The following is an 18,067-nucleotide window of genomic DNA, read 5'->3' as shown; positions in this document are numbered from 1 at the left end:
ATACAGCCCCTGAAAGAAGGAGATGTGCCAGACCCGACTTTTAGGGAGATGCCACTGGAGCTGACGAGCCCCGGATGTGAGCGCAGCATCTGGGCCTCTGAGAGGCTGCGGGAGAGGGCCACCACCCAGGAACGGAGAGCGCTGAGCTCCCCAACCCACTGCCCTAATTCTAGCACTCTGTGAGTGGAATCCCTCGCCAGAGGCAATGGTACTTTCTATGAACGCCTTGAAATACAGCCAGGTAATTACCTGGAGGAAATTTTCATTTTGCTAAATGTTAATCTATAGAGAGAACAAGGGAAAAAGGAAAAACAAGTTAATGGCACGATAAACAGCGACTCACCATGGAGCTCTTACAGAGCAGCCCCAGACAGGGCTTTGTGGGGGAGGAGTTCATTTGAATAAGTGTTAATCCAGGAATGCCTGGCCGTTATGGATACAAACACTAATTATATGTGCAAAGCCAGTGAAATATTATTCCCTTTTTTTTTCTTTCCCTGATGAAGTCCTTGAAGCTGCTTTTAAGTGTGAGTACCTAACTCGGGATGCTGGTCGTTGGGAGACAGTTACCTGGGGAATACAGGAGCCACAAAAGGTTTCAGCTTAATATCCTGCTCTTCCCCAAATCCCAGCATCGTTCCTCGAACCCAGTTATCAGAAAGAGGCATTTTAAGATACTACATCCAGCAAGATTCTGACGCTGGCCAGCAGTCCATCACGAAGAATCATTCTATAGCAACACTAATTCTCCTTTTCACTGTTACCAACATATATTAAATTAAATGGAATTTATCCTTTTTTCTGGGGGGGGAGGGTGGGTCTAGGTCTTAGATTACCTGGAAATAAAAAGAAGGCCGCACAAAATGAAAATGCTTGATTCCCACCCAAATGGAGATACGGTATCTGAGGGGGAAAAAATCAAAATGAAATGTTAAAACTCCCTCTATTGGAACCCCTGGAGAATTCAGCCTGCCCTGGTTAGCTTTTGGTATTTAAATGCAAGGCAGAAGAGGATAAATAAAACAAGAGGCCACGTTAGCCTAAACTCGGCCATATAATGACATTTTAAGTACTATCTGTAAGTTGTCCTGTAGGTGGGAGGTATTCAACTGCCGCTGCTATCCTGTCCAGCTCTTTGATGAAAAGTTTTAAAGGACTCATTGCAATGAGTTACACTGTATTTGCTTCCCACTTTGCCTCTGCTGGCTTCGGAGCTCTGTTTTAATGTTGTATTAAAGGAGAGAGCGTTATTTTTCAACCACCCATATGAGCCAGTTGGGTGAGGCTAACTATATGTCGCATGTGAGAAAAGGAAGCTACAAACAGGTGAAATGACTCCTTCAGGGCTGGATACCACTAAATAGCGCTGCCCCCTAGACCACAGGTGTTCTGACCCTCATTCATGGCTTTTTCTGGTCTGACACCTGGCTTCACCCCATGATGATGCTGTTTTAATGAGTCAGCTGAAATAAGATATATTCTGATCCTGAATCCCTGACTTTTTTGTTTGATTCAAACCTCATGTCTATTTTAAGATGGCGATCCGGTGCTTGAGTTTGTTTCCAGCGGGCTTACTAATTTGGCCTGCCTCATAGGAATATGGGGAGGCTTGAGCCATTTTGCTAAAGGGGAAAGCAAATGATGAAGAGCTCTTACTAAGCGGAGGCCGGGGGGGAAGCAGGCCCTCTCCGCTCATGGAGGAAAGCGGTGTGCTCACGTAGCGAGTCCTTCTCAAGGCCGAGTCTGTTTGAAGGAGAACTCAGGTGGAATGGTGAACACAGAGCCCATGTGACCGCTTTCATTTCTCTGCATCAAGGATTTCAAACCTTGAAAAGAGGACCAGGAGTCCAAAGAAAAGTGTTGTGCAATTGCAATAAGCAGGTAGCTGCATGCTCCAAGATAACAGCTGTCAGGCAGGGGAGGGAAGATGCGTGAATTGTATCAGCCAGAGGGATGCTGGCCCCGGGCACTGTAAGAGTATCACAGTGGTACTTCACTTAAGGAAACTTAACTCTTTAAGGCCTCCCAAACCCATTTTGTTGAATATGTGGAATCTCTCAAATGTGCAATGTTTCCGTCTTCTGACAATGTACCTAAATGAGGGCGTAGCACCTTAGCATTGAGATTATTTGAGTTAATCTGATTAAGTACAAGTTTCAACCTTCAGGTGTCACAGCTTGGCACAGCATGGATACTAAAAAACAGTTGGCTTGGCCATAGTTCTTTTTCTTGGCTTCTTGTCCCTTACAAGCTTATCTGAAAGGCTCGTCTTTGAAATTAGAAGGTTGTGCTCAAAATGGAAGAGGAGGAAAAGAGAGATCGGTCAAGTTCAGGAGTGGAGGCTATTGAGTGACTGAACGAGAGAACGGTACTTGAAGAGTCAAGTTCCACTTTGTCTCATCAAGTCTCTGAACAGCCCTGTGATCTCGGAGGTGCCGCCTACGATGACAGGGAGTACGCTTTGTAATTGAATTCACCCCATAGGTACCACATGAACCTCACTCACAACTCCTCCAGGATAGGGCAGCTTTCCCACCACAGGAAGTGGGGGCTTCCCAATCCAAAAGGCGTTTTGCACCTCCTGAGGAATGAGGTGCCCTATGCTGGATTTGATCATTACAATCAAATAATTACAGGAAAAATATAATTTACGAGTATTTTATATGATGGGGTTTCTTAATGTTACACTGTTCTCTGCATTTCACAGCCTCAGATCTGCCGCCTTAACTCTCTCCTTTGCCACTCTCAGAGTTCAAGTGCCATCCTTTCTTGTACTTTGAGATAGACTATTCAGGAAGATGCTCCATGTAGAGGAGGGGGCTGCCTTTTGCATACCCATTACTACCCATTTAATATCTGCGAAGTGATTTGAAATTGTTAAATGAGAAATGCTGGTTTGAGATGGTCAAACAATTACCAGCACACTGGTGATTCATCTGTAAAATCGAGGCACAGAAATGTAAATGTCTGCATTTGAACTGTAGGATTTTATTTATCAATTTTTATTTGAAAGCACCACTTTGTGCCAGGCACTGTGCATAGCATTTCTATTTCCAAGTAATTTGAGATCACATTTTAAGTTAATGCATCATAGATATAAAGATTATTTCTTGATGTGAAATAAAATGTTCTTAGAATGTATTTGTTTTAAATTTGAATGTTCAGATTCTTTCGAAGTCTTACATAAGTGTGGCAGATGTCGTTAAATGAAGGATACTGCCTTTGTTTTTTCGCTTGTCAAAATAGAGAAAACATTATTGTATCAAAATGTTTAGGCTTAAGAATTCAGTTTTGTATGGATCAGTGGTTTTCATCTTTGGCTACACATTAGACTCATCTGGCTAATTCTTTAAAAACGCTGCTTCCTGGGTGCCGCTCCAACCACATACGTCAGGCTCTCAGAAAGGTGGGGCCTGAACATCTTAGTTTTCTTGAGGGGGATTTCTGCCTTTTGCATTGTATATAAGTAATCCAGTGGAGCTCCTGAAGAGCAGTGTCCCTCTAATGGACTTGTACTCCGTTGAATTACAGGAAACTCTTTATTCCTGAGTCTGTTCAACAAATATTGTGAGGGTCAACTGTGTATCAGACGCTGTTCCAGCACCTGCTGAGGGAAGACGTGACGCCCTCCTTCTGGAGTTTGTATTTCTTGTTTTTGGCAAAAGATTATTTACTGAGTCTTCTCAAAGTATGGACGTACCACTAACAGCATCATCTCATTCCCTTGGTTTAACCTCGTTCTCGGGTCTAGGCTGGGTTGTCAGAGTCACTTCATAGTGCTTGACACTCGCCTGACTTGTGGATTTTGTCTCTCCTCAACCGCATCCAGTATTTGGATTAATTCGCTGTTTTCAGCAAGTCACTCTGTGCTGTGTGCCCTTCATCGTGCACTGTGGTCATTTAACCAAGGGATCATTTTTATTTGCCTGTCACAAAGAAACAGATAGTCCATTGCTTTTATTGTTCTGGAACCCTAAGCTTCAAAGTTAAAATCAAACAATATTTCTTGTTTTTTAAAAAAACAAATGCTTAACACGGTGGCAGAAGTAATAGATAAGCAAGTAATATCAATTAAAGGAGACTGATTCAGTTTATAGGTAAACCCATCATTCAAGAATGAAAGACCTTAAATTATTCCAGTATTTTAAATTGTTCTGCTTCAAACTGAGTAGTTCCCACAGTCCCTTCTACATCCGGATACCAATATTTTCTCTCTTCCCCACCCCCAAGAAGTATCTACAATCTTGATATATAGAGCATGAACACCAGAGATAAAATGCACATCCAATTAGGCAGAGACTCTTAAGTGACCTAAATAGTAGTTCATTCATGAGATAATGTGACCAGCAGTCACAGAGATGAAAATCTGTTGCTCGAGCTGGCTAAACCTGGCATAGTGCAAACTCTCCAGTGGTCAGAGAGTCATCTAAAATTAGACCAGGCAGAAAAATACTGCAAAAGCTTTGCAAGCCTGGCCTCAATTCCAGGAATATTTCTTTCTCAAGATGCGCATATAATTCGTCACCTGGACTGTCCCTGGTAATCCTTTAAAGCTCATCTCTATTAGCGTGAAGTGCCTTGGTATCAAACGAATGGAGCAATTAAGCAATTTCTATATTTTAAGGTTGGTTTTCTGTTCATATCTTGCAAATTGCACCTTCTGTTAAAGAGGGTTTTCTCTTTGGAGACAGTCAATATGTGCTGGGATTTTTGCGTAGCCATAAGAGTGACGACCATTGCCATCACCAGAGCATCTGTACCGGTCCTAGAGGCTAATACTCTGTATTGTGTATGCAAGTGTTTGTTTTTTAATCATGATGATTCTGTTTGCAAAAACGTGAAATTATCTTTTTGTGTCTTTCCCATTTCCTCCGGTAAATCTGGCAATAAATTTCTATATTGCTGAAGGGAAATTCCTTACCACTGAAACTTTTTGGAAAGAAATGGATAGAAATAAATCCAATACACAAGTTAGTTTACTGCCTAGTGAACGATCTAATGTGGTGGGTAGACGTTTCCACCTCATTTGAATCACAAGAGGCTCCAGGAGTTGTTTTTGATGTATCCACGTCAAAATGGGGAAAGGGCAGGGAGGAGGGTTTCTCTTCCCACTAGTAAGGAAAACCTTAATGGAAATCTAAAATTGTAAGTTCAGGCTTTAGTCATTCAACAAATATTTATGGAGCATCAGTGAACAAGACAGACAAATCCCCCTGCCCATTGAGAGCATACAATGCAGTGGGGAGACTAGAAAATAGACGCTAAATGTAACAACTAATTTACATTAGCATGTCGTAAGTTCCATGGGAGTGGGGGCTGTAGCAGAGTAGGGAGAATTGGGATTGCCAGATCTGGTGTGGGGAAGGATTGCAGTTTTAAAACAGATGTCAGGATGGGCTTCATCAAGGAGGAGATGCTGAAACAAAACGAGGAAGGAGATAAGGGCGGTAGCCCGGTGGTCATGTGGCCTAAGCAATCCAGGCAGAAGGCACATCCAACAGAAATGCCTGGAGTGTGCCTGGCAGGTTGGAAGAAGAGCCAGAGGCTAGTGTGTCTCGAGCCGTGGGAGTGAGGAGGCCTGGGAGGAGGAGGAGGAGATCAGGTCACAGAGGTGAAGGGGGTCCAGACCACGTAGGGCCTAGTGGGCCTCCTAAGGACTTTGGCTTTGCTCCAGGTGACGTGGAAAGCCTTTGGAAGTGTTTGAGCAGAGGAATGCCTCGCCCGGCTTCACTGTGTGTCTTGGCACCCCTCAGATGTTTGGTACCTACCTTTTTTTCCCTTACCTTTCATAACTTTTCTGGAACCCCACACTCCTTCCATCATTTTTATCTCTCTGAAAATTCTAACAATGGCTGACATTGGCTGTGTTGGGTATGCTGCTAGTCATTGGATGTGGATTAATCCCTGTGACCCTAGCAACAAGTTTAAGCAGTTGATATTATCATCTCCATTTTTTAGGTAAGGAAACTGAGACTCAGCATAAATGACTTACCCAAGGACCTTGGGCCACACAAGTGGCAGAGTCAATATTCAAGGCCCGACAGTTTTCTCCAGACTCCTGGCTCCTAATCACAGTGGTAAAATTACACTCATGCCCTCCCCACCCCAGGTCATCCCCAGACCCCCTACTGACAACCCACTTACTCGTCAGCCCCCTCACCTTGCCACTCCCCAGACCTGTTTGGCTGATCTAAGGCCAACCTGGGGTGCACGTGGGCTGTACCATATGGATCTTGGTGTGTCTGCCAAGGTGTTAGGAGGGGCAGCTGTTGCTTGTGTCAGAGTCGTCTGTGTGACTTTGTCAAATTGTCATCTCCCAACAATAACGATTTCCTATGTGCTAGAAAGTAGGGGTGAAGGGAAACACAGAGACCTGTGTATGTGCAGTCAACAAAGAGCCCCAGCTGATGCTGGTGCTGATGTTGCTGGGTTATAAACAGAACAATCAGGGTGACACACTCTGCTCGGGTCTGCAGTGACTGTCATGTGGCGTGGCAGATCCTCTTGCCTACAGGTAGAAATCATAATGAGGGAGTTGAATTTGTGACTTTCTCTTCACTCTCAATTCCCTCCTGCATCCAGTTATTAGTCACTTAATGTCACTCTCACCTTTTTACGGCTATTAATGATGTCGTCTCATGAATTCGCTTTTGCGTTGTGAAAGGAGGACCTCAGTGTCTAATAGGAATGTATGAGGTGAACTAAGTCCTAAGGAGGAAGCCATTATAACGTCTATTCAAGAATACATAAATGTGTACGTGTTTGACAGATTTAGAAACACTGGGCTTACTTTAAGTCCTTACATTTTATGGAAGCGAGCATTATGATAGCCAGTGGAAATATATTTTTGAGGTTCTGGTAAAAGGCGAATCCCTCATCGGGGAACTTTCTTTTTGAATTTTCTAAGGAAAACTTCCCCACAGATGTGTAATATCTATAGCACATTGCTGCTATTAATTTATCAGAGCTGACTTTCTGTTTTCCAAGGAAAATGAAAATGCGGCTCAGTGCCTGTGTGGCATATAGTCCACTTCTAAATAAGAGCCTACTCACAAGGTAAGGAGAATACAAGCTTTACAGAAAAATTAAAAACAAAATCAACGAAATCTAAATACTGACTGAAATTGAATCATAGCCTTTTAGATGACACCACCTGGTACATGTTGTTTCCCAGGCAAGATGCTCCATGTTCTGGATCCTTGTGAAAGAAATGGGACACGCTTCCCTGGCATATGTTGAGGGGAGAGTCAGATCGGGGGTGAGATGGAATCTCTTTTTTCCTGTTTATTGGTTCTGTGACCTTTGGCAAGTTATTGAACCTTCTCAATCCCAGTTTCCCATCTGTAGAATGAGAATAGTGACATTCACTTGGCACAATTTGGAGAACTTCAAAACAAAACAAATCAATGTAAATCACCTGTCCCCAGGAGGTGGTTTATAAATGTTTCTTTCCTTCACTGTGGTCAAGGGCCATGCGGTTGGGGTGGGGTGAGGGGAAGAGTGAAAATATGTAATAGTCTTCAAGGGAAAAATTATGAAGCAATATGGGCAATTACAGTTACTTCGCAAACTATGGAGATAAAAGAAGAACTGAGTTTGGATCCATTTCCCTACACTCCCTACAATGTGCTATGCTTGACTCTGGGTGCCGAGAATAAACTGGAGATCAAAATCATAGGTCTGCCCTCATAATCTTTACAGTTTTGTGAGAGAGCAGACGCTCATTAAATACTCATACTAGTCAGACTAATAAATATCATTTTGGAACTGTGCTTAGTGTTATGAAAGAGGAAAATGATGCTATGTACGCATATAACAGCGAAGCTTGACATAGTTAGGGAGATCCAGAAAACCTTCGCTGGAAAAAATAGCAACAATACTGGTATCTTACATGTGAGTAGGTGCCTTTAATCCTCAATGTACCATCAGGGTCCATTGGATCCCATTTTGGTCTTGGAATTTCTTTTTTGAGCAGTCTTCACTGTTTTTACAGATTACTATTCCATAAATTTTATCTTTCTTAAAGGTCTTCCAAGAACAAACAGAATTTACCTATTTCTTTTAAAGCAGAAAACAACTCATTCTCTCTTAACGTTACCATACGGTTCCATTGGACTCTTGGAAATATAAACTACATTGTAGGATAATAGTAATCTCTCCTATATCTTGAAACATTTTGCTGTTTCATCATCTGAGGATGTGCTCATCCTTACTCATCAGTTATTCCCAACCATACTAAAAAAAGAGTAAAATAGTGAAAATAGTAAGAAAAGCAAAGAAGGATAGGATCATCTATAAAGATGATACAACAGTGAAATAAATGTTCACTGTTATCCTTGAATTTTCTTATTGTGTTACCTACAGTTTTGCATCATCTTTCGAGCAGATATAAAAAGTCTAGAGACACCATTTTTGTACCTCTTTTTTAATAATCGTTAGTCGAACATAGTTGAGCATTCGTAATTTTACCTTTTCTCCAATGATAGAGCAAAGAGAAGAAAATGGACAGAGGAAGGCATCTCGTGATTATTGCGTGATTCAGAAGGCAAATGCAAAAAGACAGGTGGAAGCACTCTAGACTCTACTGGTGATAGGGAAATTGTATAAGTGAAATCTCAGACTGATTCTTCAGGTAAAGATATCCTATGTGAATTTTCCCAACTCAGGAGACAATTAGTCAAGAACACATTTCAAAGAACAAAAAGCAAATATGGTATTCTTATCCAGCTAGTCATTCAGTAGGAAGTACTTCATCATAGGTTTTACAGCAGAAAGTTGGCTGGGGCTGGCCCTGTGGCATAGCGGTTAACTTTGCACGATCTGCTTCAGCAGCCTCTGGGTTTGCAGGTTCAGAACCCTGGTCATGGACCTACCTCTGCTGTGGCAGTGTCCCACATACAAAACGGGAAGATTGGCACAGATATTAGCTCCGGGACATCTTCCTCAAGCAAGAAAAAGGGGAGGATTGGCAGCAGATGTTAGCTCAGAGCCAGTCTTCCTCACACACACAATAAATAAATAAACTAAAAAATTGCATCATCCTGTTTTGCTAAAAGGATATGTAACAATATTCTTTCATCTTTTAGGATGTTCATGCACCAAAAATGTATTTCATATGGCTCATAAATGGACAAATGGTGTATACACAAAGGTGATTGGAAAAAATAGATGATATAGAAATGGAAAATAAAATCATTGGATTGTCGTTCTTGTTGGTGTGACTAAATCGAGAAATGAGTGTTCTACAATTAAGCCAAGATGACCGTTCTCTTATCAGTAAAATTATGAGCCATCAAAGTGTTCAAAAGTACTGTGTTTTGATGATGCAACTGCAAGAAAAACCAGAAGTAATGACAAGCTAGAACTTACTAGAGATGTATTTGAAACCTGGAATCAGCATTTGCAGAATGGGTGTGTTCCAGGTTCATTCAAGACAGTTAATGAGCAGTCAGTCACATTCAAAGGATGTTGCCCATTTGGGTTATCTTTACCTCCAAAGCCAGGAAAATATGGAATACAAATTTGGGTTTGCTGTTCAAGTTCTTATTAACATTTCTAATAAATTCTCTCTTTATTCTTCTGTAAATTATTCATTAAATTCATTCCCACAAAAGTTTAAAAAAATTAAAAGAGTCCATTGAACACAGATGGTAAGTGGTGATGACCGTTTTTCTTGAAATACAGAGGGTTCAGCAGGCACAATGTGAGGGAAGAGAAATTCAGGTAGAAGGAACCGAAGGTGCTGAAGCCCTGAGTTGGAGAGAGAATGCTTTATTTTAGGAATAATGTAAAGGAAAACTCATGTGGCTGGAGTGCAAAGAAGGCAGTAGAGCAGACTGTGAAATGAGGCCACAGGAGGGAGTGAGGGCACATGGCGCATGCTTTGTAGGTCTGTGGAGGACTTTTGCCTTGATCCTAAGAGCAAAGGATGCCAAGAAAGGGTTTTAAGCAGAGGACAGGTCTTGACACACTTGCATTTCAAAGACAGATTGCTGCCTTTGAGGTGACTTTTGTTATGACCAAGATGAGATATCAAGTAGGCAGTCGGGTATGTGGGACTGGACCTCATAAGAGATTTGTGGGCTAGAAATTTAAAGTTGTTATTCATCTACATTTAGTTTGGTTGAAGATCTTTAGTTATTAAAATATTGGACAAGAGTGAAGTCAGCCAGGGGAGAGGATAAAGCGAGAGAAGATACAGGACCCAGCCTCTGGGACCAGATCTGAAGTCCGTGCATATGTCACCCCTCTGAAGTCCTGAGTAAATGAGGTCATGTTGGTAAAATATTTTGACGTCTATAGAAGGAAAACCATAAATGAACAGAAGTCATAACCAGCATCATCATAATGATAAGTCCACCCTGCAATGAAATAAAAATGGTGAGTTGATGGTGACAGCTATGGGCTTAGAGATGGCCCCCACACTCTATTTTATGATTTCACAATAGGATCAAGCTGACCAAGTGTGTGGATAGCTGGATTCCACATTTCCAAGAAAAACAGAAGAAAGAATGGATGGAGGCAAGGTGGAGCAGTACTGTTCTTTCGTCAGTTTTTCTTCAGGATCAAAGTTTCTGTTTAATATGTGCTTTCAGCCTGTAGAAGGCACTAATTTGAAAGAGTTGGGCATTTTTCTTTTCTAGAGTTTTGTTCCTTCTCTGTATCTCTAGTGGTACCTTACAGAATCTCTTTTAAGTGCCTGTGACAAGGTGTTTCTTTGCCCCGAGGGAAAGATTTTGGTGTCACAATCACAGTAAATGGTATTAAGGACCTGAGCATTTACGTTCTTTGTGTTGCTTAGACCATGACCACAGCATAATCTTCTCCTGTCTGCGCCCACTTTGTGAGGCTGGAGGATGACCACGGGCCTCTGCAGAGCCTGGACACCCTCCCTCCATTGTTTATTAGCCTCACAGCTGAGCACACAGGCCTGAGCACCGACCACCCCATCATGGGTGGCGTTTCAGCCTTGGGGCCTGGGGGCAAAATGATGTTGCTGATATTTCCTGTGCCTGGTCCTCGCTCCCTCTAAATTTTAAAACAAAGGTATGTAGAGAAGCAGCCCCTGCCATAAATATACAAGAGTAGTTTTCTACCCCTGTGGAGTTCGTAGATGATACATAAGTTTAAAGACACCTTGAGTTAGCAAGTATCACTTTCCTTTAGGGGTATCCTTTTGGGTGATATTCTTGTAGGTGAATTCTGTTTTCCCATTATAAATCAGGTCTGTTAACTGTGGGTGGAAGCAAAGGTCCCTAAAATCTAATAAAATTCATTTTAAAAATGTAGAAAAAAATGGAAATAACATGTTTAAAGTAACTATGTTAAAATATTATGTTAATTATTATATTAATAGCCATCCCTGGGGGTCTAGTGGCTAAGAAACAGGCACTCTCACCACCCCAGTCTGGGTTCGTGTCCCGGTCAGGGAACCACACCACCCGTCTGTCGGTTGTCACACTGTGGCGGCTGCATGGTGCTGGGGTGCTGAAAGCTCTGCCACCTGGATTTCAGATATCGGCAGGGTCACCCATGGTGGATGGGTTTCAGTGGAGCTTCCAAACTCAGACGGATTAGGAAGAAGGACCTGGCCACCCACTTCTGAAAAAACTGGTCATGAGAACCTTAAAAATAGCAGCTGAGCGTTGGCTGATACAGCGCTAGAAGGTGAGAGGATGGCGTGGAAAGACCGGGCAGGGTTCTGCTCTGCTGTGCACAGGGTCGCTAGGAGTGAGAATCGACTTAGTGGCACTAACAACAAAGTGTATTAATACAATTGTGTTACACAGATTATTCCACGGAATAGAATAAACACAAATTATAAATCATGTATTATACAAATTATATAAATATAATCACATATTATATAATAGGCTTAATATTAATATACTTATACTAAAATATTACAATACCAAATCTTGGCCATGATACTTTAATTATAAAGTGTTAAAAAGTCTCAAAAGTTAGATAGTAGTACAGTGCTCACCCACAGTTTGACTCAGTTTCCCTCCCAGATTGCTCTCACTGTGAATGACAGTTTGGGCTCAAATTACCATAGCATTTTTCTTCTAGGAAGACTTTTTTTGGGGTTAGGGGGATCCAGGGAACTTTTAGGAATCTCAGCAATGTGTATGAGCCCAGGAGGTTTTCCAGCACTTAGTATATATCCAAGTTTAATGAGTGACTAACTCATGATGGTTGTAAGCCTGGCCAAATTTGCTGACACCTACTGTATACCAGGCACTGTGCCTAAACACTGTATATGCAGACTCTTTGGTTTCAAGTGGCCTGGGTTTATATTTAACTCAGCTGCAGTTTGCTGGTTAGGGATTATCATGGCATTCAGATGGCCTTGAGCCTCGCAGCATGCTGATCTTAATAATACCCGCCCTGCAGAAGAGGTGGGTTCTCTCCTGGGGCAGGTAAGAGAAGGTGACAGATGCAGAGGGCTGGCATGAAACCCACAGGTACACTTTTACATTTTATGTAGTTTTGTGAAGCCAAGAGACGCTTTAATTCAGGATTTCTTGACCTTTATTATTTTGGCAATTAATTTAAAATAATTAAAATATTTACACAACGTAACCAAATGTAAACTAAGTGAGAGGATATTTTTATAAGTCATAGAACTTGAAAGCTTAGGATTGGAAAGACTATTTTAGAGAAATTATTTCCAGCCTCTGTGCCCCAGGCCCCCCAGGGGACTGTGGAGTTATTACGAGAAGTTCTAAAATCCTAGAGCACGTCAAGCATTGTCTGTAGAGTGACATATAGGTGAGTGTGTGTATGTTAAAACATTTGTCCAATCCATTTTGTTGCTATTTTGATCAATAGCATAAAAAAAATTTTTCAAATGTGTCTCTAAATTCAAAGAAATTGTTTTTTTTGTGTATTCCTAGTCATCAGCTACCAAAAGTTCAACTATGATTGTACAAGGGGGGCTCAACTTTTTTAAAAGATGCATTCGTAAAGGGTGGGAATTACTGTTCAAGGGAGTTTTTAAATAATAGGCAAAGATTGGAAATTCCTGAGACTTTGGCTTCTAGCCTGGTTCTCCATTCTTGGAAAGTATGTCAGCTTATTCAGAAGTAAAGTTTCGTCATTGAAATGAATACCTCCGTTCTCAAAATATCTTGGCACTGCCTTAGAAGCAACATGGAATTACAAGGAAAGATTTCCAGCCCATGTCTGGTTGGTGTTCTTTGGTCTGCCTAATTAATATTCGGTGTGAAATACATTACTTGCTAATCTTTGAAACAGGCTGAAAGATGCCCTCCGTTCACTCTAGGAACCGAACCAGTGTTCTTGGCAACACTTTTTTAAGCAGAGACAGAGCATGTGGCTTAAAAATATATCAGATGCAGTTGAGAGAGCAGTGGCAGTTCTGAGTGCCACAGAAGATATGAGTCATGCATTACAAATCTGAATGAGCAAATGGGCATCGTTCTAGTTGAACCTCTGCCTAGGAAAACATCCATTTCTTTAATGAAGACTCACTGGTTGCATTCCCCAGCCCTGGGAACTGTGGGTTATTCTTAGGTTCGGATAGCTTAAAGCAAAACAACTTGATGATCTCGAAATGGCAAATTAGTCAAAAGTTCATTTCAAGTCACATATTTGACTTGTGGAACTTGTTTTCTCATAGCGGTGGTTTACGTGTAGGTTCCCAATTGGACTATTAAAAAAAACCTCTTTGACTCAGAAGGGAACTGAAAGATGTTTTTGATAATATTCTAGTTTGCTGCTGTTACTATGGGAGGGTCTTCCTCAGTCCTAATTCCTGGCCCTAAAAGTGAGTGATCTCTCTCCTTGCCAAGTGTGACGCGATCGTCCCCTTCTTCCTTTGAGACTCTGTCTGGGTGCCAGAGGCACGGAAGCGCCCCTTGCTGTGTGGATCTTCATTTGTAAGGGGTGCTCATCTGAAGACATGTTTATATTTCTTTTACCAAATAGTGAAAGAAAGCATAATGCTTACTCTGCCTCCATCTTTCATCCTCCTCCCAGCTCCTGTCTCTCTCTCTCACACAGACACACACGCACACACACACTTTTTAAGTAGCAAAAAGTAAATGAAGGTTAGTGTGAGAATAGCCCAATAAAAAGATTACATTCTATTATATAACACCTGTTAAGGATTAAAAATTCAGTAAGTTTGTGGTCCCAGTGTGTGGATATATGAAAAATGTAAGCAGGAGAGTTTGTAAGAGTTGGTAATTTGATCCTCAAAACCAGTCTGTTGGGGGTGTTTAATTCTGTGAAGACGTACAAGAAGCTGAAAAGAAGGCTGAATGAAGTGGATTAATGCCGTGAACGTAAGTATTGATTCAGATGTCCAGGGTCCGAAAGATGAATGTATGTCCTCTCTCCTTTATTTCCGTTTGAGTTAGTGTTTACTAGGGACCTGTCTTTTGGGGGATAAAATATTCGTAGCAAAGCAGGTGACGTCCGTTGGCAAGGATGAACTGGGTGGTGAGCAGCTGTAAGAATGCTTAAGAATGAAGAGTGATATTCACAACGGACCCAGGCAAGCGGATACTATGAAATGGTGGTCGGAAACTTTTTAGGCAAGAAAAACTTACTTATTAGAGCACAATCTCAATTAACCAAAATCTTTAATTTACTGCTGATGTTAACATCTCAGAAAAAAGAAAACAAAAAACCTTTTCTTTTTCTTCCTGTTTTTTTAAAAGCTTTTTAAAAATGATGGGTTGGCTTATTTTTTGTGTGAGAAAACACTGATTATTTCAGAACATTGTGGTTTTTTTTTTTTTTTGAGGGAGATTATCCCTGAGCTAACATCCACCGCCAATCCTCCTTGTTTTGCTGAGGAAGGCTGGCCCTGAGCTAACATCCGTGCCCACATCCCTCTACTTTATGTGGGGGATGCCTGCCACAGCATGGCTTGATGAGCAGTACGTAGGTCCGCACCTGGGATCCAAACTGGTAAACCCCTGGGCCGCTGAAGTGAAACGTGTGAACTTTGCTGTGCCACCGGGCTGGCCCCTAATTTGTTTTAAAAGAATCTATTTTGAATTATTCAGAAAGAAAAGTCACGATCTCTTGTTTTTTGAAAAATGCCCAATAGCGTTGCTGGTAGACATCAAAAAGCAGAAGTTTAAAAAAAAGTTGATGGAATATTTATTGTCATAGACAGAGGAAACTTGTTAACAATACTGGCTGGGTGGACAGATGCCAGACTTAACTAGAGCAAACTTTACTCGTGATGTAGGAAGAATACTGGAGGTTAAAGAGAATGCCGTATGGGGCCTTTATCTTAGAATCCTAAGTGGGATAGTGTAAGATTTAGCAACAAGCAGAAAGGGACAGAATTTTTCCTTTGGCGCGTGAAAAGAAAAGTCAGATGCTGGGAGGATGTATTTGCATAGCAAGGAGGTAGGCTTGATGTATTAGCCAGCAGCAGCTGGGGAAATGTGGCCGAGGGCTTTCAATGTGTGCTGCTTGCTTTAATATCTGTGGGCAGATTGAGATCCACAGCTACTTTTCAGTACTTGGGTGTTTCTTAGGTCAGCCTTATATGAATGTTTTACAACCCAGAATTAAATTGAGCAGTGATTGATAAGGAAAGTTTGAGTTCGTCATGCAACACATAACACCTAGCGTTTTCTTTTAAAAGAAGGCTGGCTCCAGCTGAAATGAAGTTTTTAGCCTATCTTTGGTGTATCCTAAAATGATATGGATTCGTTAAGTGCAAGTTGATGGGACAAAGAAGCACTGGTTAGATTGTGGGCATTATCTGTTTTCAGCTTCCTAAACTTGAGGAAAATTTAAATTACCTGGCTTGAGCTCCGCACATCAAGGCATTGGTAGTCAATAGTAGAATTTCAGGCTTACAGGGGATTAACTGGAAGACACCTTACCTTACAGACCTGCCTTGGTTATTGATAGCATGTAGCTTTACAGAAAACAGGTTATAGTAAATGAGAGAGGTTGTGAAAGAGGTTTTGGACTTGTAGGTAAGTTCTGGCTTTGAATTCTTGCTCTCTCATTTAACGCTCAGTAACCTTAGGCAAGTCACTTTCTTTTTCTGGGCCTCAATTTCCTCACCTATAAAATAATTTCTAAGTCGTTTGCAGTTTTAAAAACCATTAGCTCTGGGTTAATGTCACCTTGGTGATTGTAATTCATACAGTGTCTAGGTTTATCATTATAAATATCTAATTTTCAATGTACAGAATGGTTGTAGGAACAACATGTGAAAAGATGGGAGAAATATATGCCAACACCTCAATATACTGCCCCAAAAGGTTTTTCCTTTGCTTGTTTTGTTTTTCTTAAAGTCTTTATAGTGACTGTGATGGCTATTATCTTCTTCTTAATGCCAAGTTTAGGTGAAGTAAGGGAATGCTATACTGGAAAGAAATCCTAAATAATCCCAAATGGGTCAGTTCTGATCAGCCCAGTTTTAAGGGGTTCTATATTGGGCTTTCATAACTAGAGACTTGATACCATAAATGTGAACAAAACATCAGAAGTAACTAGGTCAACTTGTCAGCGTTAGAAAGTTGCACTGTGCAAATATGCAGTCATGATTATGAGTTCTTTTGTCTCCTGGAAAATGATGCAAGTCCTCTGAGCCATATAAAAATATGTATTATTAGCTCTATTAGTAAAATTTAAAGTTGAAACTGGAAAGTCATTGGTTTGAAAGTTAGTTATTGCTGAGTGTTTTCAACATTCTGTTGGCTTCTGAGATAGATTGAAGTATAGGGTGAGCCTCTTGACAGACGTGTTATGAAAATTCACCCGTAATCTTAACCGTACAGTACGCCATAAACATAAAAGTAATTTCACTTTTATGGACTCTAGTCCCATAGCTCTGGAAATTGTTCTATGAGTAGAAGAAAAATATGGAAGAGGAAGACAATAGTCTGATGTTCACACTGCTACATCAGGATTTAGATATAAATAATACTCATAAAAGCATATTAGGAGTTTTGCAACTAAAGCCCAAAATAATCCTTGAGAAAAGCACACCAAAGGGAATGAAGAATACAAATTAGTGTTGGGAAATGACCTGCTTAGGTAGACTAGAAAAGACCATTTTCTGCTAGTTCAAGGTGATTCCTTCTTACAGTACTTAATGTTTCATCATTTAAGTTTTGAATGCATTCCTTTGGAGAGTAATTCCAGAGTCAAATAGATAGAGGTATTTGAGAGCATCTTTAAGACATTGAGCCTAAATTTTCTTTTAATTTTCTCTTCCAGTTCCTATGTAATTGCTCCTTCTTGTATTATCCTAAGAGGAGTTTGTGAGGAATGTATGTAATGGGAAGCAGAGTTCAACAACATTTCCCCCTTGGGTGCTACAAATTTCATCTTTTATAAACTTATTCTTTGCTTAGAGAAAATGATTATAAAGGGAATGAATTCATTGCTTTTCCAGAGTTGGACAAGTTCTGCCCATAATAAAGATGCCCATAGAGAATAACCTGGCCCCTGGTTCTGGAAGAGAGAGATTCCTTAAATGTATTTTTCACTGGCCTCACTTTAGCACCTGAGCCATTTTCTAGCGTCATCAGTTTTACTTCTTGATTCTTCTTCCTCCGAACCTTCCATCTACCAAAATCTATCTTACTCCCTACAAACTTACTGCATACTTAGAAAGGCTAGGTAGAAATGTAACACTATGTTGTTATATACCCAGTAAAAGCTTGATGAGGGGCTGGGCCCAGTGGCATAGTGGTTCAGTTTACGTGTTCCGCTTCGGCAGCCCAAGGTTTCCAGGTTCAAATCCTGGGCATTGACCTAGCACCGCTGGTCAAACCATGCTGTGGCAGCATCCCACATAAAATAGAGGAGATGGGCAGAGATGTTAGCTCAGTGACAGTCTTCCTCAAGCAAAAAGAGGAAGGTTGACAACAGATGTTAGCTCAAGGCCAATGTTCGTCATAAAAATACAAACCAAAAAAAAGGTTGATGAATGAATAGTTAGGCCATGAAAGTATGAGTAGTTCCATCTCTTCATACACTGCCCACAGAAAATGTAAAAATAATCCAAGGCAGCAGTTCTGTATTCTCATAAAGAATTCTATTATGTAGTCTTGAC

At 41.0% G+C, this 18,067-nt stretch overlaps 1 protein-coding gene across 41 annotated transcripts in view; it reads left to right on the top strand.

The window, feature by feature from the left end:
- The window catches only part of CELF2 (CUGBP Elav-like family member 2), a 789,986-nt gene that overhangs the window by 526,494 nt on the left and 245,425 nt on the right, over positions 1-18,067 (top strand). For 2 of the 41 annotated variants that reach the window (XM_070255412.1, XM_070255399.1), the window contains exon 1: positions 10,942-11,046. The exons of 38 other annotated variants lie outside the window; for them this stretch is intronic. The gene's annotated coding sequence lies outside the window, so the exon portion shown is untranslated. Of the gene's footprint in view, positions 1-10,906; positions 11,047-18,067 lie in introns of those variants that run through there. One more of the 41 variants, XM_070255408.1, reaches the window with a different exon arrangement.

Source organism: Equus caballus, chromosome 29, assembly GCF_041296265.1.
Source record: "Equus caballus isolate H_3958 breed thoroughbred chromosome 29, TB-T2T, whole genome shotgun sequence".
Lineage (NCBI taxonomy): Eukaryota > Metazoa > Chordata > Mammalia > Perissodactyla > Equidae > Equus > Equus caballus.
This window is presented reverse-complemented; position numbering and strand designations above follow the sequence as displayed.